Below are 17,223 nucleotides of genomic sequence, written 5' to 3' on the forward strand. Positions count from 1 at the left end.
GAGCTCTCCGCGCGGCACCCTAGGCGTGCACCCGAATTCTCAAAGACCTTGACGGAGAGGAGGGCAGCGTCCATTAAATTGAAGTGAAGGATGTGCCCTGCCGCCAAACTATGAGCACGAGCGAAGGTCCTCTAGCCACACTGAAGAAGCATGTCATGGTTGAGTGGGGAACTCCACGTCTGCCCGCATGCTGCCATTGCAATATCCCCTCATGTGCAGCCTCAGTCCCAGCGGTTGTTCGACCTCAATTACCCTTGAAAATGAGGAAGGAAGCCGAAGGCGGCTGCGGCGGGGACCACGCAGCTTGACGATAAACTCCAACGGTTGTTTCCCGACGCGGCCTTCATTCGCGCCCTGAGTGGCCGGGGAGGTGCGATCAGAATGCCGCCTCGCCCTCCTCGACCCCAGGCGCCCTGACGGCCATGTCCGCATCCTCTCCCACCTCTTCTTACAACGGGCTCCACCTCTGATTCCCCAGCAGGACGAGGGAGGCGCTATCAAGCATAAACCCTCATCACCACTGCTGGGGCACCACTACACCCTCTAACCCTCACCATGGTGGAGGGATGATATCAGAAGGAAGCAGGAAGGGATAGGTGTGAGTCAGCACGTCGCCCACATCCCCCCTCTTATAGGTAAATGAGGCTGGGGGCTGCCTCCTCACCCAGGGGAAACCGCCTTGTTCTGCCAATCCAAATCCTCGGTGCCACTAACAGCGGACAAAATGAAGACCGACCCCCTGTGCCAATCCATGTTGCCTGGCTTTTCGCCATGGTGCTCATTCCCGCGCCCTCCGCGTCCGCCATCGACCCTGCGCAATGGATGCAACACACGTGGCGGAGGCACCAAGAGTGGAGAAGCTAGTGGAATGGCAGTTGTCTCCCCATGAACATGGGACATGGGTAGCCCATAGATCGTGGGTTAAATCTCCCATGTAACGTCTTGCACAATGCACAAAAAAAACAAAAACTGGTTCCAGCACAGGTTAATGAACAAGCAACGAAAATATCAAGAAATAAGCTACCACAAGCCCCCTGCCTGTGTACCTGATGGGGCCTACCCCGAGGATGCTCGGCAGCATGTTCGGGCTAGGCTCGGGACTCCTGTCGGTGCAACAAACCTTGGCGTGTGTTGCCCAGACTATACACAGGCATAGAGACAAGATTGCAGCGCCAAGACAAGACCAAGCCAAAGAGAGGTAGCTATTGGAGAAATCAAAGGGCGGATCAAGAAGACCAAGACAAGCCGAAGAAGCCAGATATCACTAAGGATAAACCTCCCTTGCTGGTAGGCAAGCCTAGTCAGGTAGAGGTCACCCAAAGACAAGTCCCAAGACTTCCCCGGCAAGGGTTGCCGAGGCCACTAACAACCTGTACCCCCGCCAAGACTCCACCGCTCCGCCAGATTGCGACGCAAGTCACGCTCGGTGCGGTGTCAAGCCCCTAGATAACTTAGGAGGAAGATCACATCTATATGACACCCATCCAGAGGCGTGTCAAGCAGACAGGAGAGAGATGGGTAAAGTGGCGTGGAAAGGCTTGCATTTAATGCGCCTTGTCCTGTCCACAGAGTTAGGTATGATAGCACTGTTTGCTATCCAATCATTGGATATTGCGCCTTGTCCCTTGGCCTATAAAAGGAGGACCATGGCAACCTTAGAAAGGATTCAGACCCTGGTGTATTCATACGCGTGTCTGCTCTCCCAAGGGCTACCTTGCCGAGCTTGGGCGCCGCTCATCCTGCACGGTCCCTCCATCAATCCACCAAAGTAGGAGTAGGGTTTTACGCTTCGTAGTGACCCGAACCTGGGTAAAACCGACCCACGTCACCACTGCCGTGATGTTCAACGGCCTCCGCTCTTTGTCTGATGCACCCTTCCTCCTTGCCGAACCACAAGGGGCCGCTGGCCCAATAGGTGATGATGTTCTTCCACGACAATGAGGGAGGAGCATATGCTTCTACATGTCTCAATAATATCAAGTTTCCTCTCCATGTGTTGAAAATCTTGAAGTTATGTTTGTTTTGCCTTCCTATGCTAGTTGACTCTGGCTCTCATAAATTACTTTCTCACAAAATCTCTATGCATAGGAAGTGTCATAGGCTTACATGCGATTGTTGTGTGATTCATGATGCTCTCTTTGTGTTTCAATTCTTTAATTTTATGTGAGCATCATTGAAATCATCATGCCTAGCTAAAAAGGCATTAAAGAGAAGCGCATGTTGGGAGACAACCCAATATTTCTACCTACTATTTTTTGTATTCACATGATTAAGCTATTGTAGTAATCATATTCTATAGCTTTTGTTTCAATAAAGTGCCAACTAAAGCCTTTGGGATAGTGTGGATGATAGTTGATTTGATTATGTGCAAAAACATAAACTTTTGCATTCAGTTATGGAATTTTGTAAGTTCACATAAACTATGCACTGAATTTTGTAAGATCACATTGCATGGATTGATATAGAAATTTCCCATGATTTCCTAAGTTTTCAGAATTTTTAGAGTTGCATAAGTATGTTCGTTATTCAGATCATTAAAGTATGTTCTGTTTTTGGCAGATTATGTTTTTAGTGCATAGTTCGCTTCTTTTAGTGTTTCCATAACTTATATTAAGTGATGGAAATTGTGGAAATGCTAAGGTATAGTATGCATTATGTGGAAATGAGTATGAATCTTGTCTTTGACAGTACCAAATTGAATGGTTTTCTCTTTATCACATTAACCCATCTCACTAAGTTCCGTTAAGTTTTGTGTGATGGAAGTTTTCATGTTTTGGGTGAGATATCGATATGAGGAGAATGGGGAGTGGAAAGACCATAAGCTTGGGGATGCCCAAGATAACCCAAGGTAATATTCAAGGAATACTGATACGTCTCCAACATATCTATAATTTTTGATTGTTCCATGTTGTTATATTATCAATCTTGGATGTTTTATAATCATTTTATAGTCATTTTATATCATTTTTTGGTACTAACCTATTGACATAGTGCCAAGTGCCAGTTGTTGTTTTTTACATGTTTTTACATCATAAAAAATCAATATCAAATGGATTCCAAATGCCACGAAACTTTACGGATAATTTTTATGGGCCAGAAAGAACACAACGGGCGCTAGCTACGCCTGGGGCTCCTCCCAGGGGAGCACAACCCATTAGGGCGCTACAGGAGGCCCAGGCGCGCCATGTTGGGTTGTGCACACCTCGGGTGGCCCCTGGACCACCTCTTTGCTCTATAAATACCCCAATATTCCAAAAACCCAAGGGGAGTCAACGAAATATTGATCCAGCCGCCGCAGAGTCCAGAACCACCAGATCCAATCTAGACATCATCTCGGATGGGGTTCACCACCTCCATCGGTGCCTCTCCTACGATGCGTGAGTAGTTCTTTGTAGACCTTCGGGTCTGTAGTTAGTAGCTAGCTGGCTTCCTCTATCTCTCTCTCTCTCTCTTGATTCTAAATACAATGGTCTCATGGAGATATATATGATATAACTCCTTTGCGGTGTGTTTCTTGGGATACGGTGACCTTTGATTTTATGATCGGATCTATCTCTTTTCATATCCATGAAAGTATTTGTGTTTCTTTGATCTCTTTTGTGCATGATTGCATATAGCCTCTTATTTCTTCTATGATAATTTGGTTTTGTTTGGCCCACTTGATCTATTTATCTTGCAATGAGAAGAGGTGCTTTGTAGTGGGTTCGATCTTACGGTGCTTGATCCCAGTGACAGAAGGGGAACTGACACGTATGTATTGTTGCTACTAAGGATAAAACGATGGGGTCTATCTCTACATAGATAGATCTTGTCTACATCATGTCATCGTTCTTATTGCATTACTCCGTTTCTCCATGAACATAATACACTAGATGCATGCTGGATAGAGGTCGATGTGTGGAGTAATAGTAGTAGATGCAGGCAGGAGTCGGTCTACTAATCTTGGACGTGATGCCTATAAAATGATCATTGCATGGATATTGTCATGAGTATTTGAAGTTCTAACAATTGCCCAACAGTAATTTGTTCACCCACCGTTTGCTATTTTTCTTGAGAGAAGCCCCCGTGTCTCTTTCTCATATTATTTGCCTTTGCGATCTATTTTCCTTTTAGTGCATTTTCAGATCTACTAAACCAAAAACCCCAAAATACCTTGCTACAATTTATTCTTATTTATTTATTTGGCATTCTATCTATCAATCTACTACAAATTTACCTCATGTCTGTTTGCCTATCTTGAGGCACCGTACCCCGGAAGGGATTGACAACCCCTTTAACACGTGGGTTGGGAGAAGTTGTTATTTGTGTGCAGGTGTTGTTTATGTTGTGTTGCTTGGTTCTCCTACTAGTTTGATAACCTTGGTTTCATATTTGAGGGAAATACCTACCGCCGTTGTGCTGCATCATCCCTTCCTCTTTGGGAAAATACCCACGTAGCTTCAAGTGACATCAAAAGGAATTTCTGGCGCCTTTGCCTGGGAGGAACTTCAACATATACCACGTTCCTAATCACAAATCTCATATCCTTGCAGTTTATATTATTTGCTATTTGCCCCTCGTTTTTCTCTCCCCCACTTCACAAATATTTGCCATTTTATTCGCCCCTCTTTTTCCTTCGCCGTTTTCTCGTCAGATCTATCCTTTGCTTGCAAACACGAGTGATTTCAGTATGGCACCAACTGATGATGGCCTTACTCCTAAGATTGGACGTACGGGTAATCTGGTTGGTAAAACTTGTATCTTGGGGCAAGGGAACGTTATGGGAAAAGAACGTTTCCAAGAATTTTTCAATTTTGTTGGGAATCTAAGTCTTGATGATGCTCCTATTTCAGCACTAGTTCTGAAACTTGAAAGTAAATTTATTCGTACTCATCCCACTTTGCAAAGATTGTTTTTTGAGCTTCCCATTATAAAGAATCCTAGGGCTAAAAAGTTGGCCACTCTCGTTCTTATGAATGAGTTTGACTACATAATTTAGGAAGCTAGGGAAATCTTTGATTTTTATGGTACGAATCGTGAAAAACCTGTGATAGATGAAATTCTTCACAATACTGTTTATTCTTTAAGACATTTGCTTGGGGATAATAAAATCTTTGATGAGAATCTTAAAAAGGAAGTCCCCATTCTAGATATAATCCAACAGGTTTTCAATAATGTTAATCAACATTACTCTTGGATTGTTGTGGGAAATCAAAAGGGGTATGATGAACATCAACTTAGGAATGCTAGGTTTCTATGGATAATATGTTTTATGTTGTGTTTACAAAACCCCATGATGAAAACACCTCTAAGAAAGTTAAGAACAAAGATGACAAAAATTAGATCCTTACTTTATGCCTAGCTAAGGGCGTAAAACTATAGCGCTTGTTGGGAAGCAACCGAATGATTAAAATTTATTTTTGCTTTTTGCTTCCTGATTTTGAGTGATAGCATGATTATGCTACTGTTATGATTGTGTTTTTTATGTTTTAATTAGTGTTTTTGCCAAGTAAAGCCTTTAGGATCTTCTTGGGTGATCATTGTTTGATCTTGCTGAAAAAACAGAAACTTTTTTGCTCACGAAAATCATTCTCATTTTTACCAGGGAGTGATAAAATACCCATTCCACATGCAGTAGATAAATATACAAATTTCTCAGGTCATCCTAATTTTTCAGAACTTTTGGAGTTACAGAAGTATTCGAAATAGTCAGATTGCTACAGACTGTTCTGTTTTGACAGATTCTGTTTTGTTTGCGTTGTATGCTTATTTTGATGGCTCTCACTACAAGAAATTTGTCAACTTGTGACCCTCACTATTAGCCGCTAAAAGGTCATAGTTTTTCATTTGTGACCTTTTTGTTACCAAAAATAGCAGGTCAAAAGCTGGCGGTCATAAACTGAAATTAGTGACCTTCTTTGTGATATGTAAAAGGTCATTGGCTCCACGACCAAATTTTTGGTCACTAGCAACCTCCTCAGGCCACGTAGGCATCCAGGTGGCAAGCTGATGTGGCACAAGAATCAGCCTGGTCTGATTCGGCGTTTTACATGGGCCGAGCCCAACAATTCGGCCTTTTTAATGTATTTTTTCCTGTTATTTTTTGCTAGCTACATGGGCCTAGCCCAGCAATTCAACCTTTTATATTCTAGAATGTAGCCTTTTATAGTCTACGGATTTTCTATTTTCAGCCATTTTATTTTGCAACGGGTCCGACTTGTCATGCTTAGCTCAAAATTGGTCCCACAAATTAGAAATTTCGAAATTTGTCAAACAACCATTATAACTTGGACCCAACTTGTCAGGTTTCCATTTCACGGGTATTCAAATCACATACACAATCATTGTTTCGAATAGACGAGAGAGAAAATGAAATTGGTCCAAAACAATACTACATTAATCTATTACAATAGTTACAGGATATTACAACCCAGATATGCCTACTACTGCCTACAACTACAACACATAATATGCTACTCTTTGCTGATATGCTTCACAGCTTCAGCCATGGATTCGCACTTCACCTGTGCAAAAAATAAGAATGAACATATAAGAATAAGAATGAACATCAAACAGTAGCCAACGAGGGATCCAATAACTTATAATCAAGAATTGATAGCAAATGCCATGTACATAAATAGTATGACTAACACTAACCAATATGCGTTCATGGAGTGACTAAAATGTTCTCACTAGCTAGGAATATTTTTGGTATACAATATACTGACATGTGCAACTCTCTAAATTGATCATAGAAATGAAAACTGTAAGAATGAGTTTTAGAATCCAGGCATGTCAAATTTTAAGCATCAGCAGAATAGATCTAACAAACCAGACTATGATCATCATGCATCGGGATTTATGGTTCTAGCAAAACAGTAAAGAGATGGACATACACGCATCAGGCATACCAGCTAGTACATCACCATTCTCGTGACCACACACATCACCATTCACTAATAATTCCCACTGGGAGATCAAACTATGCATCCAACAAGCAACAGCAACAGGGAATGCAGAAAAATTATGACCCGAGATGACGAATCAACTGGGTGCATCTCAATTTGAACAACCACGGTGAGACAACAATCGCATACTAATGCGGCGAATCAAATCTCCATGCAGGAGCAGTGCCGTTCGTGGCATCCACATGAGGACGCACAACATCAAGAACATGGCGCATGATAGCAAAAAACCTAGAGATCTAGGACAGAGGGAGGGTGAGCTTATACTTGCGGATGCAGGCGGCCAGGTAACCGCACGAGGAGCAGGTGCTCTTCTGGAGGTCGAAGCTACGGTATCTGCAACAGATGAAGAATTGAAGAGGGCCCTCATGTAGCAGTAGCAGCAGCATGAAGAATTGAAGACCGACCAACAGATCCTGCAATGCAAACAGAGAGGCGTGAGGAAACTGAATCCAATCACATCAAATCAAATCGAGCTGCTGCACCTTGACCTTGAGGAAAACAAACCTCATCTCATCTCATCTCAAGGAATACTAACAAGAAAAATATATGGCTGCTGCTCCATAACCATGACCTTGAATTGTTGCTGCTGCACCAGATCGAGGAGGAAGAAGACCTACAAAAAAAGCAATAACTAGCAATGCACAAGCATGAATTCATGGAAGGACGGATGCAAGGCCAAACATCGAGCATACTGTTTCTTAATGCCCCAACTACTTAAAAACCCATGGTAGTTCTAACCATATTAAATTAAAGGACAAAGTGAAGTCATGATGAATTGATAGTTCCATCTTATAAAGCTTTATGTTTAGCATATCCTAAATCACATTCTATCTACCAATATAGGAACGCTTAGTTTTCAGAACCGAGGCTCACATATTTGGGCTGATTTGTACACAGCCAAGAAAAAACTTCTTACAAATAAATTCATGGAAGCATATCATCCTTTTAGTCCCTCACCCATATCTTCTAGTAGTATTACAGACAAACCAAATTTTACATAGGGAGGTTCAGATTATCTTCATTGTATTTTTAGTATTTTTTACTTGAGACAAACTAAATGCTAACATCATTGAAAACAAGACTTGAACAGAAATAGCTATTGAAGAAACATGTTTATAAGATAGACTGAAAATGATTTACACCACAACATATAGTTCACATGTACTTGAGCTACCACAGAAACTACAGAACACACATAATCACACATATGCGAACAGGGTACTACTCCATGGTTCAGGTTACACTAATAAACAAAATTATACAAGTGACTAGACTAGTATCACAAATCTACAGAGTAGTACTAAATAGCTAAGAATAAGTAGTAGAAGTAACTAGTACATGGAGCAAGTACTCTTAAAATCTGAATCTTACAGACTTATACAACACCGGGAAATTCAGAGAAGAAAGGGAGAAAGAGAGATTGCAGGAGGAGGTTGAGGATTATGCAAATTAACTGCCATGTTCCTAATGGACCCCTGCCTGTACCCAAATTCGGGACTCGCTCACTTTCATGTATACAAAATAGGGAGGTAGCTGTCTGTCCTGTTGCCAAATTTGGGACTCGTTGTTCAAGCATCCTATAATACAGCAATATATGCCCAAACAAGCAGTTGAAAAAATACTTAGAAAGAACTTTCACTTAAAAAGACACCCTGCCTATAATACTAGTTATACAAGCCCAGGCAATGTGTTAAAAATTCAGACAATGTGTCCAATGATACTAGCTATATATGCCAGCCCTTGATTTCTGAACAAGGATCCAATGATGCCTGACTTGCACAGGTAAACTACTAGCAGCCTGATGCTTGGAGATGCATGTAGTAGGCTGGTGTTGTAACTTCAAAAAGAAATGGCGCGGTGCGCATCATGCAGTAACTTTGAAAGTCGAAATGCTAAGATAACAACTAGATCTGCAGGGTCGTAGTTAGGCAACTAGCTACAGGTGGATAGATAGATCACATGCGATCGCGATCTTGGTTGGCTGCTGCCATCTAGGCGTTGGGCGAAGCAGGCAATATGCATGGTGAGGGGAGGAGCTGTAGAGGCTACAACGGCCAGTGGGAGTCACGCGTGGCACTAGGCATGGCCGCCCCTCTGTCTGGTGGGAGGCGTGGTGTGAGGAGGCTGGTGCTGATGGCGGCGGTGGCTGGAGATGGTGGCACTGGTGGAGTGGTGGATGGAGGGGTGACAGATGCAGGTCACCTCTCCTCGCCACTTCCGGAGGAAGCACGGGATGGGAGGAAGCAGAATGGCGGCCACACGTCGTGCACCTGCGCGTCTACCAAATTGAATCGAAGAGAACGAACATCATCAGCCTTCCAAATCAAATCGAAACGAAAAGAGGAAGAGACCACGTCCTGCACCTGCTTGGTCTGCCGGTGCGTGGCTGCGGGAGCCGTGGCGGATCTGGACCTGCTCGAGATGGTGGGTAGGTCGGAGCCCAGGGTTGGGATGCGGTTATGGTGAAGGAGAGCTCGACACTGGCGGTGCCTGGAAGGAGAAGGCACCACGACCGTGGTGCCGCCCTAGCCGAGGCCGTGACGAAGGGGGACGTCGGGGAGGTGCAATGCCCGAAGCCAGTAGGGAAGGCGCTCAGAGGGGAAGACGAAGAGGACGAGAGCGCGACGCGGAGCCAGTCGGGGAGGTGCTCGGAGGGGAAGACGAAGACAACGAGAGTGCGGCGGTCGGCACCGGCGGGTCGTCGGCTGGGTCGCCGGCTGGTGGTGAATCAGATCTGGGGATCGAGGGGTAGCGGCGGGGGATCAGAGCTGAGGATCGAAGGGAGGGTTGGTGGGGCTGGCGGCGGGGGATCGAATCTGGGAGGTCGAGGGGAGGGTGAGTGGCTGGGTTAGGGTATTTGTCTTTTGGCAGAAGCTCGACCGTTGGATGAGTGCAAGATAGATTGCTCTGATTGCATTCAATTTGGTGATCCGCGTGAAGGCGGTTCCTCGCGTCTCATTGGCCCGGTGTTTCGCAATTGAATTCTCAAAAATTTAGACCAAAATCTATGATGTTTTTTTTAAAACATAACCATGGCAAAGTTTGTCAAAATGATCTTGTATTTTGCATAAGTTTGCATCATGGAATGGCAAACAATATTGCCAAATAGAGCTTTCATTTTCTTTGCACAAAAAATCATTTTCCTTTTTCCGAGTGCATAAAATGGTTTTTCGTGAATAACCTACCAAATATTTGTTCCAAAATAGAACCACTCTATCTTTCAAAAATATTAGAAGACTTTATGTAAAATTTCTTGTATTTGGCATATTTTCAAGATTCAACCACTATCTAAGGGAGGGAGAGGACGGCGCGAGACGGGTGGTGGTAGTCGGGCGCCGTCTGTGACGGCGGCGTGGAGATGGGGACGACCGGACGAGGGAGGGTGAGTGCATCTTCAAATGGCAAACAACGTTGCCTAAGAAAGATTTAACTTTTTTTGGATGAAAAATTCATTTTCCATTTTTCGAATGCCGAAAATGAGTTTTTTTGTGAAGGTCCTACCATATATTTGTTGCAAAATTGGACAAAATCAATTTTCTAAAATACTAGGTCATATTTAATGCACAATTGACCAAATGGTTGGGTGTCCAAAGCCTTGATCCACCTCTCGTGAAAAAGACAAATTTCTATCGATTCAGTAGGAAACAGATCAAATTTGAACTGCAGCTGCCTCATAGTTTGCCCTTTATTTTCCCAAAAATCATTTCTAGGTACTTAAGTATCTATTTAATCAAAGAAACACCAAAAAAATCCAAGATTCAACCACTAGCTAGGAACGGTCATTCCTACCGTTTTCACCGCATTTTGAAACAGGCATAAAAGATTAAAAAAAGGAAAACATCTGCGTTGTGTCATTATATGTGACCAAGTTACCAGGAAAAATAATAAACTTGTAATACCACAATTCTTTAAAAAAAAGTGTTCTCAGAAATGAGCTATCATGTGTGAAGATTCATGCCTTCCAACCCAAATGCTCAATCTTATGGCCACATTCATGGCATAGTTGTTTCAAATGATCTAATATTGTGCACACGGGTGCATGTTGGAATGGAAAACAATGTTGCGTAAGGAAGTTTTCATTTCCTTTGGACGAAAAAATCATTTTCCATTTTTTGAGTGCCCAAAATGAGGATTTTTTGTGAAGAACCTACCAAATAATTGTTGCAAAATTGGACAAAATCAGTTTTCTAAAATATTAGGCCGTATTTAATGCGTAATTGACCAAATGGTTGGGTGTAAATTTTTTTTATCCACCTATGATGAAAAAGACAAATTTCTGCCGTTTGAGCTGGAAGTGGGTCAAATTTGAACTGTGGATGCCTCATAGTTTGCTATTTATTTTTTCTAAAAATCATTTCTAGGTACAAAAGTATTTATTTAATCAGAGAAACACCAAAAAATTTCCAAGATTCAACCACTAGCTAGGAACGGTCATTCCCGCCGTTTTGACCACATTTTGAAATGGGCATAAAAAATTCAAAAAAAAAAAATTGGAAAACCCTCGCATTGTGTCATTATATGTGACCAAGTTAGCAGGAAAAATAATAAACTTGTAATACGGCAATTCTTTTAAAAAAGTGTTCTCAGAAATGAGCTATCATCTCTAAAGATTCATGGCTTTCAAGTCAAATGATCAATCTTATGGCCACATTCATGGCATAGTTTGTTCAAATGATCTCATATTGTGCACAAAGGGTGCATATTGGAATGGCAAACAATTTTGCCTAAGGGAGTTTTCATTTTCTTTGGTCGAAACATCAATTTTCCATTTTTTGATTGCCCAAAAGGAGTTTTTTTGTGAAGGGCCTACCATATATTTGTTGCAAAATTGGACCAAATAAATTTTATAAAATACTATGTTATGTTTAATGCACAATTGACAAAATGGTTGGGTGCCAAAAGTTTTTATCCACCTCTGGTGAAGAAGACAAATTTCTACTGATTCAGTAGGAAGCGGGACAAATTTGAACTGCAGTTGCCTCATAGTTTGCTCTTTATCTTTTGAAAAAATCATTTCTAAGTAGAAAAGTATCTATTTAATCAGAAATACATGGTTTGGTGGCAATACGTTGAGGTTTGGATGGTGGCCCAGGGCCCCAACTCCAAAGCGCGTAGACTCGCATGCCCGCCGCATGGTCACCGCGTGACCGTGGTGTTGCCACGCGTTCCGGGCGGCCTAGGCATGTCTAGTGGGTTGGGCACTCCCCTGATAGGTGTCAGGAATAAGAAGGCAATAGAAGAAGCTCATGAGGAGACTGAACCTAGCTCAAACATGAATTAGCACCCACGTGTTCGATTAGTGGTACGGGAAATGCACATGGCCAGTGGGCCTGAGTTTTGGCCGAGGATGATCATCTACTAAGGACACTATCTTGGAAAAGTTGCACCTCAAATGGAGGAGCCTAGGTGTCACTTGCTTTGCAACATACCACATTGGACAGAAATATGAATGTTGAAGCCACACTCACATGTATTGTTAGATGGGGCTCAAATTTTGTGGAGAGCTATGAGTTGGGAATATAGAAGATGTGGCAAAAATTCAGCTCATTAGGTATGCCTAGCCAGTACTTCCTTCACAATAGTTCGAGCTGAACAAAAACTTTGGAAATTTGCCGAGGAAGATTTACCAGTCAAATGGAGTTGAATATTGTCATGAGGCAATGATTTGGATAGTAAAGAATGCCCAATTTTTTGGGAATTTTGGGAATGACAGAAATATAGGTTGCTTCACAACCTAGGGCAAAAATTGACACATGGACATGACACATAGGCAAAATTGATGAGGTGGCACCTTGTCATAGCAATAAGTACCAATGCATCCATGTTCACAACCTCATGACCATTTATATTGGTCGTAATTAGGTATAAATAAGGTCATTGGCGCCTCTTGTCTGCTTGGTGACCATTTGGTGTAAGCAATTTCAGGGTTTGAGCCCTTCCAAGCGAAATGACCGTGAATTTATGACCAATTCAGCTGGGGTCACTAAGAGAAGGTCATAAGTTGACATATTTCTTGTAGTGTCTAAGGTTTTATTTGATGTATTTTTGCCATATAAAAGTTGGAATACAATAGATATAATGCAAGAACAAAATATGAATTGGTTTGATACAACACTTATAATAGTGATTTTTTTTATACTAACGGATCAGACGAAGGTTTTGTTCAGTTTTGTGTGATTGAGGTTTTCAAGTTCTGGGTTATCTTACGATCGATGAAGGAATAAGGAGTAGAAGAGCCTAAGCTTGGGGAAGCCCCGACATCCCAAGATATTATCCAAAAATGAGAAACCAACGAAGCTTGGGGATGCCCCCGAGTGGCATCCCCTCTTTCTTCTAACGACCATCGGTATTTTACTCGAAGCTATATTTTTATTCGTCACATTCTATGTGTTTTGCTTGGAGTGTCTTGTATGATATGTGTCTTTGCTTGTTTTATTTTGTGTTTTAAGTCTTGATCCCTTGCTAGACACACCTATTTGAGAGAGCCAAAATTATGTCATGACTTGTTAGAATTGCTCTCTTTGCTTCACTTAAATCTTTTATGAGCTGTGGAATTGCTCTAGTGCTTCATTTATATCTATTTGAACGGTGTGCTTTAGTATTTTTGAAGAAATGCTCTCTTGCTTCACTTAGATTTATTTGATAGTTAGTAAAATTTTCAAGAAATTCTCTCTTGCTTCACTTAAATTAATTTGAGAGAAAGAAAAATTATGCTTATGGTCTTCAATTATATTTGTTTGAGCTTATGAAAAGCAACACATGAAAATTAGTTCCAAAGTGATAGATATCCAAGAAAATTGATTCTTAGTAAACTTGATTCTTAGTAATAGTTTTGAGATATGATGATGTGATATGTGAGTCATCTTGATGAGTAATTATGCATTAGTAAGATAATTGGTGTTAAGGTTTGTGATTCCCTATGCAAGAACGAAAGTCAAGAGTCATGCAATGAAATTATATTGTACTTGTGGTGCATTATTCGGTGTTAGTTATGTTAATGCTCGCTTATGAGATTATCCTTTACTTGGTTGGTCGCTTCTCAATCTTTTGCTAGCCTTCATTTTGCACTAAGTATGATCATTACTTGACAGCCGCCACCCGCCTTCTTCGCCCTCTCCGGCCCTCCTACGCCAGCCGCCCAAGGAGACGACGGGGAGCACCCTGATGGAGAGCTTGGCGAGGATGGCCCTCGGCAAGGCGCGTGGCCGAGGGAGGGGCGGCGCGGTCAGTCAAAGTCGGAGTCGGCATCCTGTCGCTCAACTCAATCGTCGTCGCTGTTGCTGTCCTCCTCGTCACTCCCGCTTGAGGAGGAATCTTCATCGTCGGAGGAGCTCTCCGCGCAGCACTTCAAGCGGGTTCCAAGATCTCCGAAGACCTTGACGGAGAGCAGATTGCCCTCCGTTAACTAGATGTAGAGGACAAGCCCCGCCATGATGCTGTTGTTGCGTGTGAACGTCTTCCATCCGCGGCAGAGGTACATGACGTGAGGGGCAGGGAAGTCGACTTCGACCCGTGCGCCGCCGTTCCCGCATCCCTTCATGTGCAACCAGAGGGTCTGGGGTGGATCGAGCTCCATCTCCCGAGAAAAGGCAGTAGGGAGACGGAGGCGGCGATGAGGTGGCCGGCATAGCCTGATGAAGAACTCACGGGGCTGGTCCCGGACATGGTGCTCCGTCGGGGGAGACATTGCTGGCGGAGGCGTGGCCTATTTCGCCGCCACGAGCTCTTGGGAAGGAGGAACGCGCTGGCGGGCAGCGACCCTCGCCGCCACCGTTGAAGGGCCACCGCTTCCTCTCGGCATGGCGGATGGATGGAAGAAGCAGAGGTGGAAGGAGACGGATGATGGAAGAGTGTGGAATGCCGTCCCCCTCCCCTCCTTATAAAGGGGCGGAGTCGGGGCTCAGTCTCCCCACTTGACCAATCCGGTCATCGGGGGCGCAGGGAATCAGGACCGGCCTGCTACCCCAATCAGCGACAACCTGGTTTCCCGCCTCCACCTCCTGCCACCGGCATGAGGGACACGTGGCGAGCGAGCATCATTGAAGGGACACGCGAAGCGGCCGCTCCCCACCCCGTGATCTTGGGGCGCGGACGCCTTGAAGGCCACGTCCCGAGTCCACCCGAGTAAATGGGTCGTGCCTCTGCGCCTCCCTCCTTTTACGGGGAAGGCGCGAGCCGCCTCTTTACCACGATGTGACGCATGCGTGTGGGAACCGCCCCACGCATGACCCCCGCGTCACGCACGACCCTCCACGTCGCGCGTTCAACGTGGGTCGTGGGGAAGCGCAGCGGACGAGAAATTACTAAGGTAAAATCCGCCCCACCTGCCCGCACACCGTTCTGGCCCTAGCCCAACAATGCATTGCTCTTATGTATGGCCCAGCCCCGGGGCCTCCTGTCGGTGTACAAAAGTAGGGGATCTCCTTTTGACCCCTTTACTTGTGCACGGGCAGTCCGAGCCACGCGTCGCGGCCACATTTAGCAGGGCATGGGAGGGAAGCCGGAGAGAAGCCGAAGCACGAGATGACCAAGGCGAAGCCAAGGCCGGAAGCATAGGATGGCAACAGAGCGAGGTGGACTCCCTCGGCAAGATCCTTGCTGGGGCGGCCCCCCGCAGCCCCGGCAAGAGCCTTGCCGGGGCAACTTGCCCGATGCCAGCGAAGTGAACCACCCTTGAGCCCACCGGCTCCTACCTAACCAACTGTGTTGGAACCAGGGCTCGGGAGGCACCTCTGTGGTGGCATGCAAATCTTCGTCAAACTCATCAATATATCAGTTCAGATGAGGACTAGAAGACGGCGACCCTCAGTAGGATCCTAGCCGAGGAAATCCACAAGACCCCCGGCAAGACCCTTGCCGGGGATGATAGCGACGCCACGGCAAGAGCCCTGCCGATCCCCGGCAATACCCTTCCCGAGGACGTCAGTAGGGCCACTGCCAGGCCCACACCAGCCAAGGGTCCACCATCGTTCGCATGCAGCTGCCAGCCCAACCAGCTGGGCAGGCACCTGCGTGGCAACATGTAGCTTCCAGGCCAAATCAGCAAGCACCTGCGTGGCGGCATGCAGATCTTCCTAAAGGCCCTACCACCGCGCCACCTTAGCTGCCTGCCTGCCTACATGGCGCTGCATGCATCGCCAGCCTAGACGCGTGTCGAAGTGAGGCGAAGCGGCGACGGACGGGATGCGCCTCGTTCCCGTCCCCGATAAAGCTGATGGACACCTACTTTGTGCATTTAATGCACTTTGTCTGGTAATGCCGTGCGATAAGCTCGCACACTGTAGGCCTTTCCACCTCCTGTGTGCCACTGTGGCAGCCCCTTTTTCCTAAAAAGGAGGCTCGAGGCGACCAGGAGAGGGATTCGGCTTTTTGGAACGGGGCAGCCACCGGAGCTAGTTCAGAAAGCTCAAGAACATTCAATATATCCACCAAAGCAGGACTGGGGTTTTACGCATCCTCGCGGCCCGAACCTGGGTAAACGAACTGTGTGCTTGCTCTGAGACCTGCTCTTCTCACAACCCCGCGCCCGCCGATAGTAGAAGGGATCCCAGGGATCCAATAGGTGTCATTCCCACCGACAAGAAGCCACTAGGGCCACCATATTCTCCTCACGCCCTCACACAATGCGAGATGCCATGATTCCACTAGTGGTGCCCTTCAAGGCGGCGACTGAACCTTTACAAACAAGGTTGGGGAAATCTGCACAACTTGATTGGAGGCTCCCAACAACACTACGGAGCTTCACCACAATGGAATGTGGCTCCTGGGTGACCTCAACCATCTAGGGTTCTCAAACACCCAAGAGTAACATGATCCGCAAGGGATTAGTGGGGGAAGCAAATTTCTCTTTGTGGAAGTGTAGATCCGGGCCTTCTCAACCAATCCCTAGAAAATCAACAAGTTTGATTGGCTATGGAGAGAGATCAGGCGAAAATGAGCTTTGGTGCAACAATGGAGTTAGGGTAGGAAGAGGTGAGTCTTCTTGGGGAAGAAGAACCCCTTTTATAGTCGTGGGAACAAATCCAATTGTTATGCATATCACATCCCCTAGACGAGCGGTACTACCGCTCCTTACAGGATGCATAGGAGAATGAAGAACAGGGGAGAAAACAGAGGATGGGCGATGGTAGCCACGGTAGTAGGAGCAGTACTGCCGCCTATAGGCGGTACTACAGCCTCAACTACCGCTGCTACAACCGCCCATTTTCTGGGTCCAAACAGGTAGCACGGTACTAGCCCGGAGGCACCACCATAGAACTCGACATGACAAACTCAA

The 17,223-nt window shown here is 45.1% G+C and overlaps 1 long non-coding RNA gene across 1 annotated transcript; it reads right to left on the reverse strand.

The window, feature by feature from the left end:
- Positions 1-6,288: 6,288 nt before the first annotated feature.
- On the reverse strand, positions 6,289-9,771 carry LOC125553828. The gene is made up of 3 exons (XR_007304224.1): positions 7,452-9,771; positions 7,212-7,360; positions 6,289-6,503 (listed from the first exon to the last, which is right to left on the reverse strand). It is a non-coding gene; the product is annotated as an uncharacterized LOC125553828 (long non-coding RNA).
- Between the last annotated feature and the right edge of the window lie 7,452 nt (positions 9,772-17,223).

The sequence above is a fragment of the Triticum urartu genome, chromosome 4, assembly GCF_003073215.2.
Source record: "Triticum urartu cultivar G1812 chromosome 4, Tu2.1, whole genome shotgun sequence".
Taxonomy (NCBI): Eukaryota; Viridiplantae; Streptophyta; class Magnoliopsida; order Poales; family Poaceae; genus Triticum; species Triticum urartu.